Source organism: Pantherophis guttatus, chromosome 1 (assembly GCF_059756535.1).
Source record: "Pantherophis guttatus breed Tessera chromosome 1, ASM5975653v1, whole genome shotgun sequence".
NCBI classification, from domain to species: Eukaryota; Metazoa; Chordata; class Lepidosauria; order Squamata; family Colubridae; genus Pantherophis; species Pantherophis guttatus.
The window spans coordinates 63,438,727-63,454,851 of record NC_142063.1 but is presented as its reverse complement, the minus strand read 5'-3'; the positions used below and the strand labels follow the sequence as shown (position 1 = coordinate 63,454,851).

Sequence of the window (16,125 nt, the reverse complement as noted above, 5' to 3'; positions counted from 1 at the left end):
GCTGAAGTGTAAGAATGTCAATTTTAGTTTAAGAACTGAAGGCATTGTTATAATTTTCATAAGCTACACATAAGACCTTCAAAAGCTGCCTTTTTCTAATATGGCACTAAGAAGGATGGCCGATGTATTTCAGTTGTGTCTGAAGATGGGGATTTGCAAATGGCTGCAAACTGGGATATCTCACCTCCATGAGTTCTTCCCTGAATTGACGTGAGGGCATGCAAAGGACACAAAAGGATGTATCTGAAAACTGTTGGGCTTGCCAGTGTTCCCACAATTGTACTCTTATGTATTTAAGGAATAAACATATTTTCACTATAATTAAAATGTTAAGCTGATCAAAGAGGAGGGAAAAGAGAAAAAAGAAAGAAAGTAAAGAAGAAACAATTCAAGCTTCATTCTCCAGTTCCGCAGTTGCCAGGCCAGTTGCAACAACAGCTGATTGGCTTGCAGCCTGCTTCTTCTATCATCTCTAATCTCTTGATTGACATAGTATGGTGTGAAATGCTGTTCTGTGAGCAGCTGGCCTAAAGCCCAAGGAGAAAAAATCTCTCAAGTTGTCTACACTGGAGAAAAGGAAAACACTGGGGAGGTTACACCTGTTGTCTGCTATACTCATACTAATTCCTGCATGCGACAGCTAGTCTAAGTAGAATTGAACTGATTTATTCTCATCATGCCCTACACTAGAATATTGTAGAACAGTATTTGCCAACTTGATGCTCTTAAAATATGCTGCACTCGAATTCCTACATCCCCTGCTGGCAGGAGGAGACAAGGTATCACTGATGTAAGGTGAGTGGCTATGGAAAGAATGAACGAATGAATAAATAAAAGATGAAATGAGCAGTTCAGTTCAATTCTAATTCAATAAGGGAAGACTGTTACAGAAGTTCACAGTGATATATTCCAGATTTGGCTGCTAGAGGAATGACCAACTCTGAACTGGGAAAGATGGTAATTTAAATCTCACTTGCAGATCTGTCTCTTCTTCCAAATATTTCTCACCAAAGATAATTATAACATTGGTATTTGAACATAGATCTTTTTAACATTTATACTAATCAAAGTGAAATATCAATATATATTTCTAAACCATGTATGATATTAATATTCTAAATCAATCAATCAATCAATCAATCATAAGTGAGATACTGAGAGCTCCTTATTTTGGGATACTACAGAGTATTTATCTTTCATGATTCAACCACCTTCCCATAGCAATTCCTAAAAGCAGGTACAAAAACCATTATTGTTTCTGAATGACTCTTATCCTTTTACATAGGAGTTTTGAGACTTGTGTCACATGTCTTTTTGTGACTGACATTCACAAATTTTGCTGAAGATGTTACCTAGCCTAATAACGAAATATTCAGAAACCAACCCACAAACTCAGAGAATGAACCTCCACCCTCATTATATAACTGTTTCATGCTAACATAGGAACATGAGAACTACAATTTTAAATGTCCTGGAAATTCTGATTCTTTTTATATCGTCATTACTCCAGTCTTACATGACAAGTGACAAAATTCTCTTTTGTTATAGCATATACTTTTATTTTGATTTGTTGTAAATAAATATAATAGTTTTCATTACTATTTCCTTCATAATTTTACTAAAATAATACTTATTATTATCTTTTTTATTCATTAAACATGAAACTCAGTCTAAAAATGTAGCGCAAATATCATTGACTGGCTCTGATGGTTGATACGGGTTGCTGCCAGCATCCTAGGTATCAACGAAGTATCTTCTTAAAATGTATGTTGTTCCAAGTAGCACAGTCTTTTGCAGCTCTGCTGGCGCTACAGCAGGAAGCTGCAACTTCTTGATGTATTTTGAAAAATTCTTGGACATGATACCAAGTGCCCTGATGACAATGGATATCACTGTTATATGTTTCATCCATAATCATGTAGATGATGGGGAAGGGGATGATGATGATGATGATGATGATGATGATGATGATAATGATTCATAGCGCAGTCAGCCAGATGTTCAGACTGGGGTTTGGCATTTTTGTCTACCTATTGAGTCCTTGCTAAAGGACCTGTTTAGGCAAATCTGGATGTTTGACGGTGCTACAGATATTGTAGCAGGTTATTATTATTATTTTGATGAATAATGCCTGGTTTTAGAATGGCTCACAAATTATTCAGGATTTTTCAACATTTATAAATATTTTTCCTTACTGTTATCAATAAATAAATGTGTTAAGAGAAAAATTCACAAGCATGTTTTCGGTCTGCTTATTTTTCTTTCTTCTGTTTTCTTAATCTTGAGAGACTCGGTTCAAGAGCTGTCTGTGTGATTTTATAACTGAAATAATTATGACAAAAATAGAAAGAAAGCACCAAAGTCTGAAGACGTTAATTATGTAATTATGTAATACTGCTGGTATCCATTCCATGGCTCAAACACAAAGTGTTGCTACTCCTTCTTTTAATTATAAGAGCACATTGACTATAGATGCTTCTTGTTTAAATAAATATTTCTATGTTCCTCTTTGCAAAAGGCTGTGGATTCAATCTAGTCAAATGCTAGATTTAATGCTAGTTAAGCATTTGTCTGCATGGTGGTTTGTCTGTGAAAGCATGAGGCTAAAGACACTTCTTATGATACACTTTAGCTGGGCCTTGCTTATTTTAGGGCTGTACAATTGGTCAAAGGACCTTCCCTTGGAGAGTAAGAGTTCATTATTAGATTCCTCAGTCAAGTGTCCAGATAACTTTCATAATTAGCATTTACAATATTTAAATATAACAAAAGAAGGCAAAACCCTTTAAGCTTCTTCATATGTCCATGACCTTGATGTGGGGGAATTCAAGCTGGTTATTGGACTGTCAGCATCTGAATAGCTTTGTTTAGGCTTGGAAGCTAAGCAAGGTGGGACTTGGTTAATAATTGGATGGGAGATCTCCAGGGAATCCCATGTCACATTATGACTGCTTATTTTAGATGTGATGATCTTTACACCTTGGGTGATTCTACTGAAAATGTATCCTCTTGATGGATACTTCCAGTATATTTTTACTCATCCCTGCCAGGAATGTCCTACCAGCAGCACAAAGGCAGCCTAGCAAGACTTGAAGGGGGAAAGGGGGATATACATGGATAAAATATAATGCTAAATTGGATAGGTGCTGTAGGAGAATGCAGTAACTTGAATATTTAAAACTATTTTAGTAGCCATTTTTTTCATTGACCTACAGCACTAATCACAAAAAGGGTTTGTCTCTCCAGGTATAAAAACATTATTGTGTTTTTAGCTAACAAAGTTGGAAAATGAAGTTTCCAAAATATCAGACATTATTGGGGTGGATTTTTTTTTTAATCAAAAGAGGGCAAGAGAACAACCATGAAAGAATTGTGTTTTTTCTCAGAGGGGTGCAGAATTTTATAGACCATGGGGAACCAAATATTTGTGGTCATCATAATATAGTGGGTTGCTACCAGGTAAACCGGTAGTAGTGGTGTGGAGGCTCCGCCCACCTGCCCACTTTGCCCACCCACTCACTCCGCCCACTCCTCCCACCCGCCCGGATGTCATCAAATACGCTCTGTGCATGCTCAAATGAACCGGTAGCAAAGGTAAGTGAAACCCACCACTGGTATAGGTGGCAATGTGCAGTTGTGTGGTGCTTTCAAATGCTTCTTTTTATTTGTACCTATAGTCAGACATCATTTTAGACTAGCATCCTGTGAAATGCAAGAGATTGCTACCAGGAGAGAGAGAGATTTAGAGGCAGAATGCAATTTCTATTTGTTAGAAGTTCCTAAAAATAGTAATACAGAATAATAAACCAAAAGAAAAAGTCTTGCCTGTAAGTGTGTTTATGTATGTGGGTGTGTATATGTATTGTTTACATGTCTATGTGTGACAGACAATTAGAGAGATAACGCTAGATAATAACACCAGGCTGACAGACATGATAGTTATAAAATTTATTATAGGATTCCTATTTAACAGCCAGCGAACTAGGTTTGTGGGTAGCAAAAAAGCTTTCTTTGTGTGTATGTGTGTGTGTGTGTTGTGTGTGTGCATGCGTGCAGACATAGCCACTAGACATTTGCTTCTACTGCTTAAAATAGATAGTCTCAACGTGATGGATTAATTTTTCTTCGACTCATAGTCTGCCTAGATTACTATAACTGCTTCAGTTAGAAGTAGTGCTATTCAGGGAAAATATTTTACCCTCTATATCATTTGCAAAGAAGATGAATCTTCTCCAAATCTATGTCTCTATGTATATGAAGATTTAGTTGTGTTTCCTAATATATTCTTAATTTTTTTTTAAAAAAATGTCATATTTGCAACTTGGCTCAGCTAAAGACTAGGATTTTAACTCAGTTTAGCACAACTGCCTTTAATGGCAATTTTGTTGTTCAGTCTCTAAGTGGTGTCTGACTCTTTATGACCCCAGTGATCATAGCACACCAAGCTTCTGCAGTTCCCTCACTGCCTCCCAGAGTTTAATGGAATAAACAATTTAAATGAAAGGATTCCAACTCAAACAGAAAATGGACCGAGCTCATTATTTACCTTCATCGAATTGAAGCTTTCTTCCAGATGCTGGCATTATGAGCCCAAAGTAACATTAACCCCCAATTACATAACTACATGTGGGCATGAACAGAATAGAAAGGCTATGGTGATCTGTTCAATAGGAATAGGGTGGCCTACTGTCCAAAGGTAGGATTCATTTACCTTCCCTACTGGTTCGCAAATGGGAACGTGCGCCTGAGTGTCTGCTTACTTCGTTCGCACGTACCACCTCTGCACATGCACATGGCCTTCTGTGCATGCGCAGTTGTTGCACATTACATCTGTGCAGGTGGGCGGAACCTCCCACAGTTCTCCGTTACCGGTTCACATGATCCGGAGAGAACCGGCTGAATCCCACTGCTACTGTCCTGTTTGACAAAGGAGACTCCACCTTTTTCCAAGTCTGATTCAGCTTGAAGAATAGAAGGACCTCAACAGTGTTTAACAGCAGCCCATGAGAATAAAACCACATCGTTCCAACAGGTTTATTATTCTCCCATCTTTGAGTCAGTTGCAAATCTGATACTATTTTCTAATCCTTCATTCAAGTTGAATCTTAATATGCTGAACAGCACAGGGCCTAGAACAATCTTGCAGAACTTCAGCTGTCATTTCCCTCCAGCTGGAAGTGGAACATTAATGTATGCTTTTTAGTGGTTGGGTCAACCATTGGCTATCTAACTAAGACCTTAATTCAGCCCACATGTGACATCTCTGTAGAATTTCATGGGAGAATTTGTCAAACGCTTCGCTATAGTCAAGGTACCTATGTTTTCCATGTTCCTTTGGTTAGCTAAAATGATCATTCTGTCAAACCACAAGATGAAATCAAATTTTTTAAAATTCTTGATAAACACAACCTGTCATTCTTTTGTAAAAGTGATGATATTACCTAGTTTGGGTAATGAAATGTCTGCAAGAAATTGACCAACTTCAGAGAGCACCAAGGACTCCTTTGTAGGAGATAACCAGGATGATTTAAGGGAAGGGTCAAAGGCGTCATAAGTCATGAGTCCCTGCACACCTGCAAGAGATCTAAGTCCAGCCCACCTTGAATGCCTCTTTTAACTCCTGTACATTTCCCTTGACTGCTAGTTGGTCAGATTCTTGTCCAGAGCTTAAGCTTGCAATAAATCTTTATTCTCAATTGAACGGTCTGAATTTCCCGATTTCCCAAGTGCTAGACACCTCTTTTCTAAAAGTTCACAAAGTGATTGCTTAATGTTTTATTACAGAATATTCCCCAGTGCTGATGTCAAATTAGCCAGTCTATATTTATTCAGAACATTTTAAGCCCTCTTTTTGAAGATGGGAACAACACTTGCCCTTCTCGAATCCTTTGGCACCATCTCCATCCTTCATGATCTTTTAAAGATCACAGACCACCTAATGCTGTATGCAAAAGTGATAATGGCTATGGCAAATACAGCCTTCTCCATATGAGTTATCTTCAGACTGATTGGACTTCAACTCCCACATTTGCTGGGAATTTCAGGCTTGTGGTAAATGCATTAAGACATACTGTAGATAAGCCCTGCATGACTTAATGCTCTACTTGTAGCTCACAATCTTTCTCTCACTGAAACAAGAGGATTAAAAAGGAGAGACAACTGTGTATAAGTCCAAAGACCCATTTTTAAGAGGTTGGGATTTTTTTTATTGCAATGCCATCTGTTCTTTTCTTTTCTTTTAAAAAAGTTTTTTATTTTTATGTTTAAACAAGCGGTACATCGTTATTCAATCAGTGTGTTATCTGAGTAAAGATGGAATATGCCACCAGAAAAATTGGCAAAAATGTTTAAAGATAAATCAACTAAATGTTGGAAGTGCCATCAGACACCGGGATTGTACTATCATATGTGGTGGACATCTCCAGAAATTATTGGGCAAGAATTCGAACATGGTTAGAGAAAATGACACAACAACATATTGATTTAAAGCTGGAGCTGTTCCTGTTGGGTAACTTACCTGAGAAAATTAGTAAAGAAAATGTATATTTGATTATTTATGTAATAACTGCAGTGAAAATTGTGTTTGTACAAAATTGGAAAGCAGAAAAAATTCCTACAAAGGGTGAGATAATTAAGAAAATGTTAGAATGTGCAGAAATGAATAGATTGATAATGTCAATTAAAGGAAAGGAAGAATCGGAATATTACAATATATGGGGGCAATTTTATCGATGGATGGAAATTGAATATGGACAAGAAGCAGAATAAAATTTAAGAAATTAAAAAAGAATATGTTGTAACAAACCATATTGAAATGTAAAAGCAAAGATGTATCTGTATGAAGAAAATGGTGGTAAATGTTGAATATGATGTTCTTTTCTCATGTAAAATAAAATGTTTTTAGTGATTTTCATATCCACATCTTGATTTACAAGTTGTTTGTTGCTTTGAAATGGCAGGCATCCCCCAGCACTTGGCCTGCTTATTTGTGCCAATGAATTCAACAACTGAATGCATTTATAGCAAATTTCTCACATTGATGCAATGCCTGAATTTTCACTGCAGTATCTCTTCAGCACAGCCTATGTTCTGCAATACGACCTGTATTGTCTTTACTGAAGTGTAATTAAATGCAAACCATGGTCTGGCGGGTGCCATGAACTTTATTCATGGTCCTGAGAATTCGATGAATGCCTGCACACAGCTGAGCATGAGATTAATTTGTCAACGTGGGCTGAGATGTATCTGCAACATGCTGCAAAACCGCTTGCTGGAGACAATCCTGTAAAGGTTTCTATTGGCTAACGCAAAATTTATTTGCTATGGCAATAAATAACTCAGTGCTCTCACTATGCCATTCAGTTCATCCCCCAGAGAATTTATGTTATTAATGACTATGTATGAAACAACATTCAGTATTTGCTTAGCCATAGAACACAAATTTATTTATTTATTTATTTATTCAATTTTTATGCCGCCCTTCTCCGAAGACTCAGGGCGGCTTACAATGCACTTATAGCAATAGCCTTCATTCTTTTGTATATACCTGCTTATTAGGGCTTTTGGCCTCCCCATAAGCGTTATTTCTACAAAGTCAGCTTATTGCCCCCACAATTCGGGTCCTCAATTTACCTACCTCGGAAGGATGGAAGGCTGAGTCAACCTTGAGCCTGGTAAGATTTGAACTTGCACTAATTGCAGGCAGCTGGCAGCTAAGTGCTACATAACAGCACTTAGTCTGCTGTACCACCAAGGCTCTTGCTAAAATGTTCCCCACCAAAGAGTTTAGCAGTAAAACAAAGTCAAAATTGCCACAGAGAAAGAGTTTAGCTTTTGTTTACAGATTACAGGAATTGACAATGGGTAAACAGGCAGGATAGACCAAGAACAGGAGCAAAGAACCGGCATCAGAAAACAAACAATTATTTCATTGCCTATACTGCAACCATATCATGGTCTTGTCCAAGTAAACTGTAAAATATTTGGTAACTTTTCCTTGGATTGTATCATTTCAAATACGGAGAGAGGCATTTCAGAACCGAACATGACGACTAAAGGGGATACAGATCAGAGGTGGGTTGCAGTAGGTTTTGACCAGTTCTGGAGAACCGGTAGCAGAAATTTTGAGTAGTTCGGAGAACCGGTAGTAAAAATTCTAACTGGCCCCACCCCCATCTATTCTCTGCCTCCCGAGTCCCAGCTGATCGGGAGGAAATGGGGATTTTGCAGTATCCTTCCCCTGGAGTGGGGAGGGAATGGAGATTTTACAGTATCCTTCCCCTGCCACGCCATCAAGCCACACCCACCAAGCCATGTCATGTCCATCAAGCCATGCCTACAGAACCGGTAGTAAAAAAAAATTAAACCCACCACTGATACAGATATGCCAAAAAATATCCTGTGGTAACTTTTATCTAAAGATGATAATTCTGAAATAATTCTGAAATTTCTTAGCCTGCTATTTAAAGGTGCTGTTTCAAGAGTATTGAACCTCTTCCTCATGTTTCTTTTTCCTTCACATGGATTAAGACTAAATATTATTTTAAATAAATGACCCAATGGAACAGTATTCTCTTTTTCTCAAATAGTTACAAGTGGTTTTAATAAGCTACAGTTTGCATCTTTGCATCTTTATAGAAAGAAACTGGCAGGTCCAACTAACCTTTGGAGATGAGTTCAAAGGAGAGAGCATAGGTTTATAAGATGCCTTCAATCTATCCTAGCATCAGGATCTTTTCCAATGAGTCCTCTCTTCTCATTAAGCAGCCAAAGTATTTGAGCTTCAGTATCTGTCCTTTCAAAGAACAGTCTGGGTTGATTTCCTTTAGGAACCAAGCAATGACAGACCAACTATCTGCCCACCAATGACTTTCAGATTCCTAACTCATGTGGTGGCTGATGCCAACAGTATTTAAGTAAAAAAAAGTTCCTTTCAACTGAAAGGAAACCACCCAAACAGCAGAAGAACAAAAGATCAGCTCCTAACTGACAAGATGATTTTGGAAAACTGTAAGAGAAGGAAGACCTATTTGATTGTAGTTTGGATTGGTTACAAGAAGGCATTTGACTTCCTGCCACATGACTAGATAACCCAGAGCTTAGAAATAAGTCAGTAGAAAAATTCAGAGGCTTTATGCAAAAAGGAAGGTACAGTTGCTGATCAGTGGTGAAACTTGGGAAGAGGTTAACACGAAGAGTTAACACAATCGCAATAATAAATGAGCACACAATAGATACAAATTTAAGGTAAGTTGCTCCAAACTTGATTGCAGAAAATACGACTTCAGCAACAGAGTGTCAATGCCTGGAATGCACTACCTGACTGTGGTTTCATCCCCAAACCCCCATAACTTTAACCTTTGACTGTCTACTGTTGACCTCACCCCATTCCTAAGAGGTCTGTAAGGGGCATGCATAAGTGCACCAGTGTGCCTACCGTCCCTGTCCTAATGTCTCCTTTTATTCGTATCCATTTCCTGTATTCATAATCATGTTTATACTTATATCTGTTATCTTATACATGTTTGACAAATAAATAAAATAAAATTAATAGAGTGGAATTTTTCAAGGAGACTCACTATCACCAGTACTGTTTATTCCTCTGTCATCAATACTGAATAAGTTGAGCTATGACAATCAAACATCAAAAACATTTGCAAGGCTATCCTACCTCCTTTACATGGATAATCTGAAACTGCATGGAAAAAATATCATCTGAAATGGAATTGCTGTTCAATACTGTCTGACTATATAACCAATATATTGCAATGGAGTTTGGATTGGAAAATTGTGCCACTCTTAACATCAACAGTGGAAAAATAATGAAAACTGCACAAATCAAGGTACCTTATGGAAATAACATTGAGAGTCTGGATGAAGGTCACTACAAACTCCTGGGTAGCCTTGAAGCTGGCAACTTCAAGTACACTGATGACACAACAGTGATCGGTCTCATTCGAGACAATGATGAATCCGCATACAGACAGGAGGTTGAACAACTCGTGGTGCGACCGGAACACTCTGGAACTGAATACACTCAAAACCGTAGAAATGGTGGTAGACTTTAGGAGAAACCCTTCCATACTTCCACCTCTTACAATACTAGACGACACAGTATCAACAGTAGAGACCTTCAAATTTCTAGGTTCTACCATATCACAAGATCTAAAATGGACAGCTAACATCAAAAACGTCATCAAAAAAGCACAACAAAGAATGTTCTTTCTGTGCCAACTCAGAAAGCTCAACCTGCCCAAGGAGCTGCTGATATAATTCTACAGAGGTATTATTGAGTCTGTCATCTGCACCTCTATAACTGTCTGGTTTGGTTCTGCAACCCAACAAGACAGACACAGACTTCAGAGGATAATTAGAACTGCAGAAAAAACAATTGCTACCAACCTGCCTTTCACTGAGGACCTGTATACTTCACAAGTCAAAAAGAGGGCTGTGAAAATATCTACAGACCCCTTGCATTCTGGACATAAACTGTTTCAACTCCTACCCTCAAAATGATGCTATAGAGCACTGCACACCAGAACAACTAGACACAAGGACAGTTTTTTCCCAAACACCATCACTCTGCTAAACAAAAATTCCCTCAATACTGTCAAACTATTTACTAAGTCTGCACTACTATTAATCTTCTCATCATTCCCACCACCCATCTCCTTCCACTTATGACTGTATGACTGTAACTTTGTTGCTGGTATCCTTACGATTTATACTGATATTGTTTCCTGATTGCTTATTTGTACCCTATGACTATCATTAAGTGTTGTACCTTATGATTCTTGATGAACGTATCTTTTCTTTTATGTACACTGAGAGTATATGCACCAAGATAAATTCCTTGAGTGTCCAATCACACTTGGCCAATAAAGAATTCTATTCTATTCTATTCTATTCTATTCTATTCTATTCTATTCTATTCTATTCTATTCTATTCTATTCTATTCTATTCTATTCTATTCTGAAATCAGTAAAAAGGTTTCTGGGAATACATCATTAGCATGAAGATCTTAAAGTTTAAACTCAATGGCAGAAATACCATCAATGCAATTGATACATGGGCAATCCCAGTCATTAGATATAGAACTGAAATAGTGGACCAGACTCATGCTGAAGTAGAAGACCTGGATAGGAAGATTAGAAAAATAATGACAATGAATCATGCAGCAATGTTGACAAACTATACTTACCAATGATAATAGGTGGATGTGGAATGTATACCAGTCAGTCGAAGAAGAAAAACGGAATCGGAAGGACAGTGAAGAAGATGTACTGATGCCAGTACACCATGAAAGCTTCCTGAATATCGAAGAGGTCATATTGGCCTACAAGAAAAATCAAATAAAGAAGAGAAAATGGACTTGGCAAGGCAAAGTATTACATGGGCAGTACATTAAAAAAAAAAAGTAAGCAAGATCTAGCTGTTAAGAACTAGACCTGACAATAACTAAGAGTAGGAACGTTAAAGAAAGAGACAGACAGGCTAATTCTGACTTCACAAGACCAAACCTTAAGAACAAATGCATACAAATCCAGAATCCAAAAGACTGGAAATGCCACCTATGCAAAGAAATTAAAGAGTTATACCTGGTTAGTTACCACAAGATGATCGCACAAACTGATTACAAATAGCATGATAAAGTAGCAACAATGGTGTATTGGAATATCTGCAAGAAAAACCCCTTGCCTGCAAGCATGAACTGGTGGGACCACAAAATTGGCAAAGTCATAGAAAATGAAGATGACAAAGTGCTCTGAGATTTTAGAATTCAAACATCTGCCCATCAACACCCCAGACCTAGGAATTGTTGATAAGAAAAACAAAGAAGTCTAGATGTGGACATTATAATACTGGAGACAGTGAAGAAAAGAGAAAGACCTGGAGAAAATAGTAGTATCCTTGGATACAATTCCAAAACATTTGGAGCACCACTTGAACAGCATTGGCACTGACAAAATCACCATCAATCAATTGCAAAAGGCAGCTTTATTTGGAACAGCTTGCATCCTGTGATGGTACCATTAATACCATCAAACAACATCTGTCTATCCCAGGTCATTGGGAAGATAAAGATGTCAAATCCACCCTAAACATCTGATTGACTATATGACTAACCATAATAATATAAGATACCACCATCAATTTCACAAATGTCTGAAGGATTCATTTCTTTTTTCATAACTAAATAAAAATTCTACTAATACCAAAAGTTTTTTTACTGGGGGATTATTTAGAAATTTGAATCACGTGCATTTATTTATATGTTCGATTTCCTCATTTATCCCTTTCAAAAAAATAAACTAACTGAATCTTTAGCATTTTACAGGATATAAATCCATAGATAATTAAGGCTAGTTTATTTAGTAAAGGACAGTACATCAGAATATGTTAGATGTTCTTCTTCTTCATCTTCCTTTTCCCCTTCTCCTTTTGCATATATTTTCTTTTTGTACCTTTCAGTCAGTATTGATTCTTGGCAACTGCTTGGATTGGTCCTGCAGTTTTCTTGGCAAGGAATTTCAGAAGTGTTTTGCTGTGGCCTCCTTCCTAGGACCGAGAGAGATTAGCCCAAGGTCACCCAGCTGGCTTCATATCAAAGGTGGGACTAGAACTTCTGATTTTATTTTATTTTTATTTTGGTGCCTTAACCTCTATACCAAACTGGCTCTTTATATACTTGCCGGTGCTGCTAGAAAGTAAGGTTTATTCTCTCTCTCTCTCTCTCTCTCTCTCTCTCTCTCTCTCTCTCTCTCTCTCTCTCTTTCTCTCTCTCTCTCTCTCCCTCCCTCCCTCCCTCCCTCTCCCTCTCCCTCCCCCTCTCTCTTGATAAATGGTGTACTTCCTCAGTTTAATTTTCCTTCACATGAGCCATTTCCCAAATACAGCTCATTTAGTTCTCACAGTGGGTTTGACAGCTGAGAGTGATCCTCAGTGTTGCAGATCAGCTCAGGAATTCAAGTAAGGAGTTTAAAAATAAACTGTAAGTCAAAGGAAGGGTCAATTTCCAAATAGGGTGCTGATAGTGAAGAAAAAGTACCTGTTATCTATTCGTCATTTGCTTATAGGGAGCAACCCTATAAAAATAAAGCTGAAGGTGATAAGCAAGCCAAAATAAGCCAGCGTGCCACTTGTAAACAGAGGAATATTGAAAGCCTGCCAGATCTCTTTAAAGGAGAGAGTTAAATGTTCTATTTAAAATTCTATTAATAATGTTAAAGCTTTGCTATAAAGACTTATTTCCAATCATATAAAACACTTTTTCTCTTTTGTTTTAGACATAGAGAAAAACTTGGATATAATGTTTTGAAATAAATGTTCCTGATTCTACACTAGACAATTATTGAGTCTGTCATCTGCACCTCTATAACTGTCTGGTTTGGCTCTGCAACCAAACAAGACAAACACAGACTTCAATGGATAGTTAGAACTGCAGAAAAAACAATTGCTACCAATCTGCCTTCCGTTGAGGACCTGTATACTGCACAAGTCAAAAAGAGGGCTGTGAAAATATCTACAGATCCCTTGCATCCTGGACATAAACAGTTTCAACTTCTACCAGTAGTGGGATTCAAATCCCATCGCTACCAGTTCACTTGTGGGTGTGCTTGAACACACAATGCTTCTGCGCATGCACATGCACTTCTGCACATGCACAGAGACGTCCAGGCGGGTGGGCAGAGCCTCCCGCCACTGCCGGTTCACCCGATTTGGGGCGATTTGGTAACAACCCACCACTGACTTCTACCCTCAAAATGACGCTATAGGGCACTGCATGTCAGAACAGCTAGACCCAAGGACATTCCCCACCCCCATGCCATTCTGCTAAACAATCAATTCCCACAACACTATCAAACTATCTAAAAAGGCAGAATTACCATTATTATTCTCATCCTCCCTATTACCTTTCTCCTTTTCTTCTTATGACTACCAGTATAACTTTGTTGCTTGTAAATCAATATATGATTTATATTGTTCATATTTATATTATCCTAATATGATTTATGTTGATTGCTTATTTAGTATCCATAACTATCACTAAGTGTTGTACCTAATGTTTTATGATGAATGTATTTTACAATGACTATGTTAATGATATCACAATTGCTGTATGTACATTGAGAGTTTACGCACCGGAAACAAATTCCTTGCGTGTCTAAGCACACTTGGCCAATAAAGAATTCTATTCTAGATTCATATCCTTGTGATGTCTACGTAGCCAAGATAGCTTTTCATGATAAAATATATTGCTTCTGTATGTGTATGCATTTTCCAAGATTTCCGCATAGAATTTTTCATTCATTGGCACATTCATAGAGCTGACTGTAAGTATGATACTGTGTACAGTTCTGGATATGATTTGATTTTTTAAAACTTGGGCAGGGCTCGTAAACTCATGGGTTCCAATCTAACAAAAAAATTATGGAAAAGAATACATTTTGGAATAACTAAGTCTATAACATAATGCAGGTCATTGTTAATATTGTGAAATCAGCATTGAGTTAATGTGCATATAATATGTAGAACAAGATTAAACAGGATATCTTTCCTACATTTTTCAGGACATGGTGAGTTGCAATCAGAAAATGCATCAGCAGAGTCACAAAAAGATAGCTTACAAAATACATTGAGACATTATTTCTTTCAGGATATCAATAGAATTAAAGAAATGGAATGAATCTCAGTGATAATTTAGTCCAACCCTTGTTCTGAATATGATCTTCTAAAAAGCATTTTGGACAGATGACTACCCAGCCTCTGACTGTAGATCTCCAGGTCACTTATTCCACTAGCAGGCAGCTCTCACCATCAAGGAAATTCCTCTTAATATCATGAGCAAAGCTACCTTAGGAATCCTGGGAGTTGAAGTCCACAAGTCTTAAAGTTGCCAAGGTTGGAGACCCCTGGTCTAAACCAAGAACTCAAAGTAACACTCAAAATAGCATGTCTAACCAAGTAGATAAATTTATCTGGCAACCAACTGATCAGTGTGAGTCCTGTTTTCCTGATCTCACACCAACATTTCCAAGTTCACCTGTGGAGATATAAGTTACTGTGGGCATATAATTCATGTGTTCTCTAGCCCCTTCTTTCCTTTTGAGGAAGACTCTCCAACACGAGGAACCAGCTCTATTTTCTGACCAGGTAGTGTAAAACGGTGGGGGAGATTGTTTGAATACATCTGATAAAGGTAATCTAGCAAGTAGACTCTTGACAAGTGCTCTCTGTTATCATCTGCTATCTCCTTCAACCTTTTCCAATGCCTGCTCTTTCATCAGAGCAGCCTTTGTGTTTGTGCTAAGTCTGCAGATACTCATATTCTGCTGCTGTGGATGTTTCAGATGGTGGCTGGTACTTTCCCTTCACTACAATATCTAAACCAGGTCTAGCAGGTTCTGACAGGTTCTGGTGAACCGGTAGCAGAAATTTTGAGCAGTTCGGAGAACCGGCAAATACCACTTCTGGCTGGCTCCAGAGTGGGGTGGGAATGGAGATTTTGCAATATCCTTCCCTCAGGAGTGGGGAGGGAATAGGGATTTTGCAGTATCCTTCCCCTGCCTCACCCACCAAGCCACACCACGCCCACCAAACCACACCACGCCCATCAAGCCACGCCTACAGAACCGGTAGTAAAAAAATTGGATTTCACCACTGATCTAAACACAATATCTAAACCCAAAAAAATTCAATGTTTTTTTAACCATTTTTCCCAGGTCTTGTATTCCAGTCCACTTGCCATTTGATAATCCTTCTCTACATTCACTCCAGTTTGTCAATGTCATTTTAGATTCTGGTAATCAAAACTGGACATAGTATTACAAGTAGAAACTGACAAGGGTAGAGCAGAGTATCTGTAACTTGGACTCTGTTCATGCATTTGCCTTTTTAGAAGCGCCCTCTCACTGTTGTCTTATATTTTAAATTGTGACATATCAGGACATTCAAATCTTTTTTATCTGTATTGCTTCCAAGCCAAATCTCCCTATCCTGTAGCTGGGTTTTCCTCCCAGATGCAAGACTTAACAGAATAAAGACTTAATATTTTCATGCTAAATCTTATCTGGTTTGTTTCAGCTCATGTTCAGGACTGCATTCTTTGGGGGCATTCTGTAAAC

The 16,125-nt window shown here is 37.9% G+C and overlaps 1 long non-coding RNA gene across 1 annotated transcript; it reads left to right on the top strand.

The window, feature by feature from the left end:
* Positions 1-693: 693 nt before the first annotated feature.
* LOC148116425 (uncharacterized) lies at positions 694-14,206 on the top strand. Its single transcript, XR_015729247.1, has 3 exons — positions 694-795; positions 12,473-12,611; positions 13,288-14,206. It is a non-coding gene; the product is annotated as an uncharacterized LOC148116425 (long non-coding RNA).
* Positions 14,207-16,125: the final 1,919 nt, after the last annotated feature.